The sequence below is a fragment of the Triticum urartu genome, chromosome 4A, assembly GCF_056163025.1.
Source record: "Triticum urartu cultivar PI428250 chromosome 4A, HENAU_Tu73, whole genome shotgun sequence".
Taxonomy (NCBI): domain Eukaryota; kingdom Viridiplantae; phylum Streptophyta; class Magnoliopsida; order Poales; family Poaceae; genus Triticum; species Triticum urartu.
This window is the reverse complement of record NC_141876.1, coordinates 608,738,463-608,752,382: the sequence shown is the minus strand read 5'-3', so window position 1 is coordinate 608,752,382 and position 13,920 is coordinate 608,738,463. Positions and strand designations below refer to the sequence as shown.

Sequence of the window (13,920 nt, the reverse complement as noted above, 5' to 3'; positions counted from 1 at the left end):
ATCGGCCTATCGGGGGCGTATTATACGCATCGGAAGTACTATGCAGCCGATACTCGTTGGACGATTAATGGACGATGCCTCATGCAGCGGTTCTGCTCCATTTTGTCCCATGCATGCGCGGTTACATCAATAGGATCGTGCACAAATCGGCTGGTCATTGTCGTGTGTGTAGCAACGCTCTATACGCATACACGCTGATCCTGGACGTATCGGTGCTTCAGAGGAGCTAACACACACGTGCAAAGCAAGCACAAGAAGCACGGAAGCTATCAGCTTGATTGATTTTGCATGGAATTGTGCACACTCGTCTAGCACCTTATGCCACCGGTAGAAGCTAGCTCTTAATCACTTGGATCTGTCGTCATTGCTACTTTTATCACAAAAAAGAAAGAATCTGTCGTCAATGTTTCACTCATAATATAATTATTATTGTTCTTCCCCAGCAATATTTTTTTATGATTAACATATAGTACTATTTTTGTTTATTTATTCAACAATGACAAAATGTATATCACATTACCTCTGTGTTTGCATGTAAATAATGTGGTCACAAACTACACTAGGGGTAAAACAGTCTTTTTAGGTCAGACTTAACACCGTTACTAGCCAAAACTGATGGAAGCGTCACATAGGGAACAAAATAAAATTTGAGTGTCAAAAAGGGGAGAAAAAGTTTTTTGGGGCCAAATAAGGAAGCAAAATTTAAGAAAGGGCCAAATAAGGAATTCTCTCTCTTTTTAGAGACTGGCAGACATACCGAAATGCTAAAATGTGCACGTGCGCTTTTTTACTTTCATGGCACACGACAAACATCACTTCTCTCTGCATGGTATGAGCACCAACACATATAGACAAATTAGGTGATGTCATTACCAAATCTTTTTGCTAAAATTCAAAAATGCATTGCTTCCAAAATTGAGCGTCCAAATCAAAACCCGCTTTCACCATTGTGTTCCTTGTGACAAGATCTTCGAAACTAGGTCTGCATGGGTACATTCTGACGAATATTTTTCTAAAGCAACTTGCCACTGCATAAAAAGAGAGTTTATGGTACAAAAATGCTTTTCTAACGCAAAATCATAAGTTGAGATTTTGTTTGAAGCAATATTATGTTTCTTGCAATTTTGGATGTTTTTACCATAAGATCCTCAAAAGTAGATTCCATATGGACATCTTCTCGTGGATACATTTAGAAATCAATTCACTGTGACAAAATACACACTAAAGGTTCATGATTGAAAAAATATTTTCATGAATTGGTAGACCGTCTGCTTTATGAATTGCATGTGCTAACATAATGGTTCATGGTTAAAATATATATTTTATATATAATTTTGAGTGGTTGCCCCTATATCCTTCAAACGCGAATCAGGGTGACGAAAGTAACTTGTAATGCGCACATGTTTTTTTTATTATGTCACTTTAAAGAAACTAGTATATGCCCTAGGGATCTACACAAAAGCAACATTAGTGATATGCAAGCAACTAATTTTCATAAACGTGATTTTCATTGCCGAATAATGTATAACAAATGATTGACTTATTATTGTGCTAGACAATTGGTCTGTGCTGGAAAGCATAGGGGCACCACAAAGTTGCTTTTTATGACTCATAGTTGCTTTCCAAAACTATTTTGTCTCAATATTCCCATGCATGATTTGTTTGAAAGATCTCATTGTAAAACACAACAGAGAAAATGGATTTTTAGTAGAAGTTCGGTTTAGAAGTAAATGCATTTTTATTATTCGAAATAGTTTCTTGCATCCCTGACGTCATCTATTTTTGGCTTGGTGTCATGTAGTATGGTATGACATGCTCCTGAATTGGGACAACAAATGATCGTTGGTGAGCAGTGTCTAGAGATATAATACTGTTTTTTTTACTATAAATGGCTTTAGTCTAAGAGATGAAATCCTATTCGTTTTACAAAATTAAAGGGACACAACGATTTGCATGCAGTCACCAAAAACAAATCATATTATCCTATTCTACATTATGCATCATCCATGAGTAGCGTGTAGAAAAGATCTAACATTTTCTAGTTTGCTTGCAGTATTCTCTATTTTCCTACATTGTTACAGTCACTAACTCCTGAGAATTAACAGAGCCCAGATGGAGATGTCATAGACTGTGTGCACATCTCCAAACAACCTGCGTTCGACCATCCTCTCCTCAAGAACCATACTATACAGGTAACACTTTGCACATCATTTCCTTCTTCATGTCACTATTGAGTGCAGAGAGTTGTAGTTCCCCCCAATATCACACACATGGATCATGGATCACTCAATAGTCACCTTTCAGATGCGGCCTTCTCACAACCCAAAGGGCATTCATCATGACTCCAACATCACACCCCATCCAATCACCCAAACATGGCATCAAAAGGGCAAGTGCCCTGAGAACAGCATACCAATCAGAATGACCAAGGAGGAGGATGTCCTAAGGGCCATGTCCATTAGGAGGTTTGGCAAGAAGATGCATAGGAGCATCCCAAACCTCAATCCAATAAATGACACCAACACACCCAATGTATTGAGGGGCCACCAGTTAAAAGAACCATTCAAGAATCACATTCATTTGATTAATAATCTTCTTATTAGATTGTTACTTATTATTTTCAAAATTGCCACTTTAACTTTGTTTTCTGTCCCATTGAGCAGCATGCCGTCGCTCTACACAGTATGATAAGTTCTACGGAACCAAAGGCTCCTTATTTTCAAAATTGTCACTTTAACTTTGTGGAAACCATCGATTGGAAGAGCAAATGACTTCAGCTTAGCCCAACCTTGGATCATTGGGGGTTCCTACGATGGCAACAAACTCAATACCACTGAAGCAGGATGGAAGGTGAGATCTCAAAGGGAAACATTAAATCCGTGTTCATAAAAGAACTATTAAACTCCACCCTTTAGCTTCCGTGCATGATATATGTGTTTTTGAAAGAGTGGGAGCATAAGAATGAGTTAGACTAGGTTGTTCATTCGTACAATATGTTTTCTTTCATAAGTTATGCTAGCAACATTGTTTTAATAAACACCTAAGGCATATGTAGACAATTAAGTGTATATAACTTTTGTCTTTGTACATGACCATTTTATTAATAGATATAATTAAATACATTTTTATTACTATCTAGTAATAAAAAAAGATTTAAACACAACTAGATCAGTTGGAATCTCAAGTAATCACAATTCACGAATTTTTAAGCTTGAGGTAGTCTAACTAGAAAAATGAATAAAACATCAAACTTCTTCATGCCCTAAAACAAAAGTACATCTCCCTATACAGAGCATCGAATTATGGTTCACCAAAGAAATTTTTCCTAAAGAAGGGGCGCAAATTATAGATCTTGAGGGAACATAACACAACAAAGGGATAAAACTATCATCCACTTCATCGGCTTCAATATCAATACATCCCTCATATAATCCACGGAATTGCAGCTAATAGGAGATCAAGCTTGGCTTTTAGAAGACGACTACTTGGAATGCGAAACAAGATCATAGCTCATTTAGGAAACAACAGTACTCCGTATATTATTCCTTTCAAGGTGTATTTCCTTTCATTATGAAAAGGTTTTGACAACTATTTATCCCATTAGTATGTCAATTATGTTGTAACAAATACAATCATAACTAAATACTTATGCATATGACTCTTAAATATGATTCATGTATTCATAAATTATTTTTTGGTCAAAGCCTTGTCAAAATAAAATAAAATAAGCCTTGCAATTTCAAATGGAGGTAGTATGAAAAATAAACCATTCTCAAGAAGCAATCAAAGAGAAATTGACTAAAAGGATCTTCTTCGAGAATAATATTGATAGGGAATATATGATTAGAAAATTGAATAATACGAGAAACACACGAAAACAAATCCAGAGACGGAATACACTAATAATGTATCCTACCCATATTCCCGGTTCAAAATTGACAACTTACTCCCAGTAATTTGAGACATATTTTGAATCCACCACGTTAATCCTCACAAAATACACTTGAAAATAGACAAATTTGTTGCTAAAATACCCACGTATGCGATTATGAAATAATAACCTAAAGTAGGCTCATAAATTTTAAAATAAATTACAAACCATTTACTTTATGGAAATAATATTAACTATCACTCTAAATCTGCATCAAAATTATCCACCTCCTATATTTAATCTAAAGTAACTAATAAATAGTCATCTCACTTCCTACCTATGGCTTTATAAAAAAGTATCTAAAAACATCAATTACCCAAATCTACCATTACCCTTTAATCTGCAATCTAAAATTACGCATCTTGAAAATGATGTAAAATAATGTAACCCTCTAAATAAACATCTAAATTTACTTATTTTTCATTTAATAGTACAAAGTAACACCATAAAGGATAGTCTAAATTGCCCATCTGTACCCTTATAGCGGAAACACAACTTCTCTGGTGTTGTGGTGTTGAGTTATATTGTCTTGCTTGTTTTTGTTTGCTGCTGCAAAAGGACAATCTCAAAATCTCTCTCATCCTCTCTCTCTCTATATATATATATATAAACAAATCCCATGTGGCCATGCTTAGACATATCAATTATATCCCAACATATTATCCTCACTAAAATTATTGGTGGCGCGAATGAGCTCATGATAGGAGACTATAGGATGATCTATGACATCGTTTGGATCAATAAAAGCGTTGGTGTCTCCCTTCTTATGTTTCTTTCTGATCCATAGGTATACAAAAATGCCAATGGTGCCAAAAGCTAATGCAAGTGTTGGGAGTATAAACTGTAGCAGGTGGCTGTTAGTTGAGTGAGTTTTGTGGGGGCATGGCGATAATTGTAGGCGTGGAGCACCACATATCCCAGCGTTACCAGTCAAAGATTGCAAGGTGAGGTTTGAGAAAATACCCCCCATAGGTATTTGGCCTTCTAGCATATTGAATGATAGGTTCAAGGTAGTTAAGTATGTAAAATCGGCAAGGAACATGGGAATGGTGCCAGAGAGATTATTAAATGAGAGGTCTAAATATGCTAAGCTTCTTAGCTTTTCTAATTGGCCTAGAATTGAGCCTTGGAAGCAATTATGTGATAGATTTAGGTATGTTAGCATGATAAGTTGTCCAAATGTTTCTGGGATGCTTCCTATCAATAAGTTGGAAGAAATGTCAATTTCATATGTTTGTGTTGGACCCGGCCAAAACAGCGACTAGTAGTGCACCAATAAAGGAATTGTGTGAAAGATCTAATTTGATATGTTTATTTAGGTGGAAAAGACCTGCAGGTATCGTTAAACTTAACTGGTTATTGGACATGTCGATTTTTTTAACAAACTAAGATTACCAAAGCTTTTTGGAAATAGAGCCTGACAATTTGTTTGATTGGAGAAAGAAATGTTCCAAACTCCTAAGCATACCAGTTGTCTCGGGACTGGGCCTGATATTTTATTGCTTGAGAGATCAAGCCACGCAAGATTTTCCATCGTTGCAATAGATTCTGGGATTGGCTCAGTAAATAGGTTGTGTGAAAGATCTACCCATTGAAGGCTACTTATGTTTGAAATTGCTATTGGAAATCCACCCTTTAATTTGTTGTTACGTCCAAGAAAATTGACTAATGGTGAGGTGAAGTTTCCCAGGTAGTCCACGAGGACGCCTGTGAAAGAATTATTGTCTATATCAAGCTGTTGGAGTTGTCTGCACTTTGAAAGAGCCGACAAGAAGTCTAGATTTCCATGTAAATTATTTTCTCCCAAATCAATTATGTTTAAAGCTGCATTTTCCCCAAATACTGTTGGTACTTGGCTAAACAATTTATTATTTCTCCAACCTAGGAAAGACAATTTGGATAAGTTGCCGACGGAAGATGGAATTTTACCTAACAAATGATTGCCTTCAAGGTGCAGATAAGAGAGGTCTTTCATAAGACCTAATTCCAGTGAAATCCCTCCTTTGAGATTGCCCAAGGAGAGGTCTAGTGTGGTAAGACTTGTCAGATTGCTAAGAGCAGCTGGGATCGTGCCAATAAGGTTATTACTACCCAAGGAGAGTTCTTGGAGGTGTGGCAATTTGGCTAACCATGTTGGCACAACATCCACAAACGAATTTTGAGACAAAATAATTCTTTGTAGGTGCTAGCTTGATGCAAGCCCTGATGGAAACAGACCGGTAAATTTGTTTTCAGGGAGGTTGATATCTTGAAGCATTGGTAGGATGAAACTGTTGAATAATGGTTTAAGCGTCTCAATCACCGTAACATGATGACCCACATGTATATGTATTGATATGACTTGGAGTACAAGGGTTCGGGTGGTTACAATCTAACCATACAGGAGAGATATACAAGGGAAGGAGATAAGGATAGAATACAGAGATGAGTTAACTAACTATCTCCTAACAATACCTTGTATGATGCGCTGACAACAATATTGGTTAGCACCCTCCCTTAATCTGAACGCCTCAAGTTCAGATTACGCTTGAATTCCTCAAACTGTTTTGTAGCCAAGGCCTTCGTAAAGCCATCTGCAATTTGGTCTCTGGAAGGAACAAACCGAATCTCTAGTTCCTTGCTAGCAACCCTTTCTCTGACAAAGTGATAATCAATTTCAATGTGCTTGGTTCTTGCATGAAAAATAGGGTTAGCAGAAAGATATGTTGCACCAATATTGTCACACCAAAGACATGAAGTTTGTGTATGACGTATCCCAAGCTCCTTGAGCATAGCCTTAACCCATATAATTTCTGCTGTAGCATTTGCCAATGCCTTATATTCTGCCTCAGTGCTGGAACGTGACACAGTTGCCTGTTTCTTTGCACACCAAGAAATCAAGTTGGGACCAAAGAAAATAGCAAAGCCTCCTGTGGACCTCCTGTCATCCAAGCAACCTGCCCAGTCTGAATCAGAGAACGCACTAACAAGAGTAGATGATGAATCGGTAAATGTTAGTCCAACATTCAGAGTATGTTTCACATATCTCAGTATACTTTTAGCAGTAGTCCAGTGAGCTGAGGTAGGTGCATGGAGAAATTGACACACTTTATTAACTGCAAATGAAATATCAGGCTTGGTGAGTGTGAGATACTGAAGTGCACCCACCAAACTCCTATACTTAGTGCCATCCTCCTGACTCAAGGGCACACCTTCTGTAAGGGAAAGTTTTTCTGAACTAGACAAAGGTGTCAGTGATGGCTTACAACTCTGCATCCCTGCCTTGCTCAAAAGATCAGTGGTATACTTTTCCTAAGAGAGATGAAGACCACCCTCTTTGTTCGGCCTGACCTCAATTCCAAGAAAATAATGCAAATCACCAAGATCTTTAAGAGCAAATTCAGAATTTAAATCTTTCAAAAGAGCTATGACTACTGCATTAGAGGAACTTGTAACAATGATGTCATCAACATAGACGAGAACAAAGATAACTGTGGCATGCTGATTGTAAATGAACAAGGAAGTGTCAGACTTGGATGGAACAAACCCAAGAGCCTGCAGCTTAAAACTCAAGCGAGAATACCATGCTCGTGGAGCCTGTTTGCGTCCATACAGAGATTTGTCCAGTCGACAAATATGAGACAGCTTGTGGGGATCTACAAACCCAGGAGGTTGTTTCCTATAGACTTCCTCTTCCAGAACGCCATGAAGAAACGCATTCTGTACGTCTAGCTGACGAAGAGTCCATCCTCTGGATATAGCAATGGGGAGAACAAGACAAATAGTGGCAGCTTTAACAACCGGACTAAAAGTGTCCTCATAATCAAGCCCATACCTCTGTTTGAACCCTTTTGCAACCAAGCGTGCTTTATAGCGGTCGATAGTGCCATCTAACTTTTTCTTGATGCGAAACACCCATTTGCAGCCAATCACATTAAGACCTGGGTGAGAAGGAACAAGATGCCAGGTACGGTTTTTCTGGAGAGCAAAAAATTCATCATCCATGGCTTGTTTCCACTTGGGATCTGCAAGAGCCTCATGAACAGTGCAGGGTTCACCTGTAAGAACAGCAGCAACAAGCCCATATTTGGTTTTATAATTAACAGGTTGTAGTGTACCACTTTGAAGACGTGTACGCGGAAGAACGGAGGTGGCTGGAATGGGTATAGAGGATCCCGTAGGTGCAGCCTCCAGCGAAGCAGCGGATCCCAGCGATCCCAAGGGGGAGACAACGACGTCAGAGGGATCTTCTGCGGCGTGCGACTCATCAGGAGAAGGAGAGCCCGGCGCAGACGATCCAGAGGAGCCGGGCGCAGTCGACTGGAGGGGCGCAGCGTGCACGGGATTGGTGCGGTGCGGGTCCCGCCTCATGTAGACGCGGGGGACAAGCGCAAAGCAGGCGGGAGACTAGTCCCCCACCGTTGGTTGGCTGGTTGTGCGGGTGGGGACCGACCCCACAGCTTGGCGACACGCGGCGTGAGGAGGTCGGCGCGGGGAGGAATCAGCCTGGGAGGCGCGGGCCTCCTGACGAGGCGGTGATCCGGCGTAGATGCGCCCTGACCTGACGCGGTCGGGCGCTCAGATCTCAAAGCGGATTGCCCCTGGTCTCCTGTGCCCGCGGCAGAACCCTCCAGGGCATGGTTTTCTTCAAAAACAACATGATTTTCGTCACCGTTTGCGCTGTAATTTGTTCCTGGAACACCAGACTCAGGTAAAGGATTAGGAGTTAGTCAACACTAGATCATCACAATTATCATTACCCATACGATCAACTCTAGAAAGTTGGGAAGGAAACAGGAGGATCTCTTTGCGAAGGAGAGCACCGACATTAGGATGGAGTGTGGCAAAAGAAAATTGTGTTTCATCAAATACCACATCACGAGAAATATAGACGCGGCAAGTAGCAACATCAAGACATTTAACACCCTTATGTTGAGCACAGTATCCAAGGAAAACACATTGCTTGGAATGAAACATAAGTTTACGAGTGTTATTAGGACGGAGATTGGGCCAACATGCGCAACCAAAGACTCGAAGAGTGGTGTAGTCAGGTGTGATATGTAAAAGACTCTCAGTGGGGGTCTCAGGGTCTCATTAGAGATGACACGACTAGGCCACATGTTGATAAGATGCACAACAGTAAGAAACGCTTCATCCTAAAATTTTAGTGGCATGGAGGCGGAAGCAAGGAGAGCTATTCCTACTTCAACGATGTGGCGGTGCTTGCGTTCGACTGACCCATTTTGCTGGTGCGCATGGGGGCATGAGACATCATGGGAAATGCCAATCTTTTGAAAAAAAGAATTGAGCTTCTCGTATTCCCCACCCCAATCAGATTGCATAGCAAAGATTTTACTATCAAACTTGCATTCTACAAGAGCTTGAAAGTTGTGAAACACTTGGAAAACATCAGAACGCTTTTTGAGCAAATAGATCCGTGTGTACTTACTAAAATCATCAATAAAGCTTACATGGTAAGAATGTCGACCAACAGAAGTAGGGGCTGGACCCCATACATCAGAAAAGATAAGCTGCAAGGGCTTGGTTGACAGACTAGTGGATACAAGATATGGCAATTGATGACTTTTTGCTCGCTGGCATGAATCACAAACAGTCTCTAAATTTCTCTCACCAACAACTAGGAGTTTATTTCAACTAAGGATTTGATGAACAGTAGCAAACGATGGATGACCTAAGAAACCGTGCCACCTTTCAGCGGAAAGCTTGATGGTACCATAAACTCTTTTATTGTATGAGCAATACTTAGGAAGTAATGCATAGAGTCCTTCCACACAGATACCCCTATGGAGAATTTCCTTCGTGACTTGATCCTTGATCAAAAAGAAGAATGGGTGAAATTCTAGAAAGGCATTGTTATCAAGGGCAATGCGATGAACAGATAAGAGAGTTTTGGAAGCATTAGGCACATGCAAGATATCTTTTATTTCAAGGTTTTTGTATGGGGTTTTGATATGTGATTGACCAATATGACTTATCTCCATACCTGCACCGTTTGCCGCAGTGTAGACTTGATCATTGCCACGATACTTCTCATGCATTGTTAGCTTCTCCAATTCACCCGTGATATGATTTGTTGCACCTGTATCCATATACCAGTTGGTATCGACACCGTATGACGTATCAGCTGCAGTAGCGATTTTTTTCTTTTGGGACGTATCATCGGCATAACGCCAATCACAGTCCTTAGCAACATGATTAGTTTTTTGCAGATTTGACATTTACCTTCGTAGCCTTGGAAGTTTCGGCCCCTGTTGCCGTTGGAGGGGGGGGCGCCGGCCATTGTTGTTGCTGGGGTTCCCCTGGTGATAGTAGCCGCCGCCACCACCACCATGATAGGAACCGCCACCACAGCCGTAGTTGTTCTAGTGGTAGCCTCCAGCGCCACCGTTCGGGTAGCCGCCGCTGCTCCCGCCACCATAGCCACCTCCACCGTAGCCGCCAGAGCCGCCACTTCCAGATCCGCTACCGTTAGGGTGGCCACTGCCGCCATAGCCAGGGCCACCACAAGGACCGCCACCGTTGCCCTTCTGGTTTGGGTTGCCGCGGTAGCCGCCCTTGTTACCTCCTTGTCGCCCGCCGCTGCGGGAGATGGGGTTTGCAGAAGATTTGAAGCCGACGGCTCCGTTGCCATGGAACATCTCGACCCTCTGGTCGAAGTTGGCCACAAGGGAGAAGAGGGCGTCGACGGTGGTAGGCCCCGTGCGCACATCGAGTGCGGAGACAATCGGTTGATACTCCATATCAAGTCCAGCAACGATGAAGGAGATGAGTTCTCCCTCCCCGAGCGGTCTACCCGCCACCGCGAGTTCGTCGGAGAGAGACCACTGGTATCCCTTCTGCGCGTTCGCGAGAGGCTCGGATGTTGTTGACCCGAGATAGGTGCACAGCGGAAAACATGTTCGCCAGTCATCCCAGATTGCATGTGATGTCTCAAGGGAGGTGACTTGGATGAGAACTTCATTGGATAGGTTTCGGAGAAGATAGGCAACTATTTGCTGATCTTGAATAAACCATAGGGAGTAGGTAGGATTTGGGACAACCTGATCCTTCCCACCGGCGCTCTTGGTTGTGATGGTTTTGGAGGGTTCTTGGATAGTTTGATCGAGATAGCCAAAAAGGCCAGCGCCCATGATCTGTGATCTGGCCTGGGCGCGCCATAGGACATAGTTGGTATGGGAAATTGGTGCGGAGGTGTTGTTGTTTAGGCTGGAGAAGATGGCCGAGCTAGAGGAGGACATGGTTCCTGGGATGATCGATGGAAGGTAGGTTCTGTCGATGGAGGATGGGTGGAAAATGAGCTAGGGATAGGTTTCTGTCGATGGAGGGTAGATGGGAACGAGCTAGACGAGGTGGAAGAGTCCTGCTCTAATTACCATGTTGAATAATGGTTTAAGCATCTCAATCACCGTAACATGGTGACCCGCATGTATATGTATTGATATGACTTGGAGTACAAGGGTTCCGGTGGTTACAATCTAACCATACGGGAGAGATATACAAGGCAAGGAGATAAGAATACAGAGATGAGTTAACTAACTATCTCCTAACAATACCCTTGTATGATGCGCTGACAACAATATTGGTTAACAGAAACTTTGATTGTCGGGAATCATTCCGTTAAGATTACTGTTAATTCCTAGTCCAATGACTTGCAGCCTGGACTTGTTATAGATGGCTTCTGGTACTATGCTATAAAAACGATTAAGCTGTAGGTTCAAGACTTCAAGCATGGATAGGGATGCAACAGATTGTGGTATAGGAACTGAAAGGCTATTACTTCCTAAATATACTTCTGTCAAAGAAGGTGTGCTGTTGAATAAATACGGTGGTATTTGGCCACTCAAGTTATTCACGAAAGGGTGAATTTTTCTAAGGTTGTGCATACGCAACAACATCTCAAGGGGGATTTGGCCTGAGAGTTGGTTATAAGCTAGAGTAAGAAACTCGAGCCGTTTGAGGTTTCCTAAGGTAGTAGGTATGACATTTGACAGGTTATTTCCTTTAAGACCGAGATATTTAAGGCGATGTAGCCTACCAAGTTCCTCTGGAATGGAGCCAGTAAGATTGGTGTAGCTGGGGTCAAGGACGGAAAGGAAAGAGAGGTTACCGACATGAGGTGCCACAGATCCAAGGAGAGGTGTGCTCTACAATGATAGAGCGGTGCCAGGTTGCCTGCGTCGGCTACACGAGACGCTGACCCAATGGCAGAAAGACGTGCTGGTCCTCCAGTTACCGGCAAGGACAGCAAAAGGGTCGGCTAGCTGGGCTTTGAAAGCATAAGTGCGGCGAGATAAGTTTCACTACCATTGCGGTTGGTCAAGCTGGGAAAAGAAAACGAGACAGCCGAGAGCAGGACTATCACAAAGATAGGAATGCGGGCAGACATGGATGGAGCGGTCATTGAGCTGGGCTGTTTGCCTGTGTGTGTGGTGAACAAAGGTAGTGGTGAATTTATCGGAACTTTCTCCAGAACCTCATCCTTTTCAGAGCCACAAGCGCATCGATCAATGACCTTGCCGGCGGCCACATGGCGGGCAAGCATAGCAACACAGTGCGAAAATTTTCCAAACATTGGGCCGAATGAGACCGACACAACTCGAACATGCACCGCAGGCCCTGGAGACTTCTCTCTTGAAAGAACGCACACTATTAGAAAAAAACTTATACACGGAGTCTTATCAGTAGCGCCGGTTAAAGAGCGGTGAAAGTGCGTTAAGTCGACTAGAGGAGGGGTGAATAGGCAATTTTTACAAATTCGTCACTAAAGAATTTCACGGTGAGGAAATTCCTAAGTCACGAACGACTAGTAACGCAATAAGTACTCAGATGGAAACATAACAGAACAGAAGCACAATCATCATGATGAAATAAAAACAAGCACAGAGTACAGAAAGCGTAAACACGGGATAAGCGGGCTGAAGACAAACTGACTGAAGAAATTGAACTGAGAAAATTGAGAAAGTCTTCAGTCAAAGTCTTCAAACAGTAACGATCATGTACTCAACACAGTAATGAGGAAATAAAAGGGTTGAGGAAATAGAACTAGTTAGCTCGGTGAAGACAGTGATTTGGTAGACTAGTTCCAACTGCTGTGACAGTTGTACATCTGGTTGGAGCGGCTAGGTATTTAAACCTGAGGACACACAGTCCTCACCGTATTCTCCTTGGGCTAAGGTCACATAGACCTCGCCCAATCACTCATGGTAAGTCTTCAGGAGACTTCCAAACCTTCACAAACTCGGTCACTCGACGATCCACAATTTCCTCTTGGATGCTCTAGACCATGACGCCTAACCGTCTGAAAGATGCACAGTCTTCAAAGGTAACAAGCGTCGAATCCACACAGGAGCAATCTCTTCAGTGATGCTCAATCACTTTGGGTTTGTAGGTGTTTGGGTTTGGGTTTTCCTCATTTGATGATTTTCGCTCAAAGTCCTCGGAGGATGGGATGCTCTCAATGACAAGTATCAGTTTCTCTCGGAGCAACCAACCAGCTAGTGGTTGAAGGAGGCGGCTATTTATAGCCTAGGGAGCAGCCCGACATGATAAGAAATAAATGCACTTCAATGATATGACCGTTAGCTGGGTAAGATATTTTGGGACAGCTGGCACGTAGCACATCAACGGTCGGAAATTTGAAGTTCAAATTCCTCAGGGCTATCATGTTCCTCACTTGTAGGCAATCCATACTGGCGAATTCCTAACTCCTCAGTCAGAACAATTTTCTCAGAGACCAGAAGAACTTCGTCTCTATCACTGAAGAAATTGACTGAACTGCATGAGATTTCCAATGGCTTCACTCAAAGGGATTGGGAGGTGTCGGATTTTGAGATGAGCATCACTTGGAAACTTTTTCTTAGTTTTTCCTCGACCCCCTTTAATAGTACGGTGTTTCCTATGACTCAATAAAGAGAAAACAAAACTATGAAAACAAAAGTCTTCACGCTTCATACTCCTCACATTAAATATAGAGTCTTCACCGTCACACC

At 42.0% G+C, this 13,920-nt stretch overlaps 1 pseudogene; it reads right to left on the bottom strand.

The window, feature by feature from the left end:
* Positions 1-4,571: 4,571 nt before the first annotated feature.
* LOC147977287 (uncharacterized) lies at positions 4,572-12,332 on the bottom strand (annotated as a pseudogene).
* Between the last annotated feature and the right edge of the window lie 1,588 nt (positions 12,333-13,920).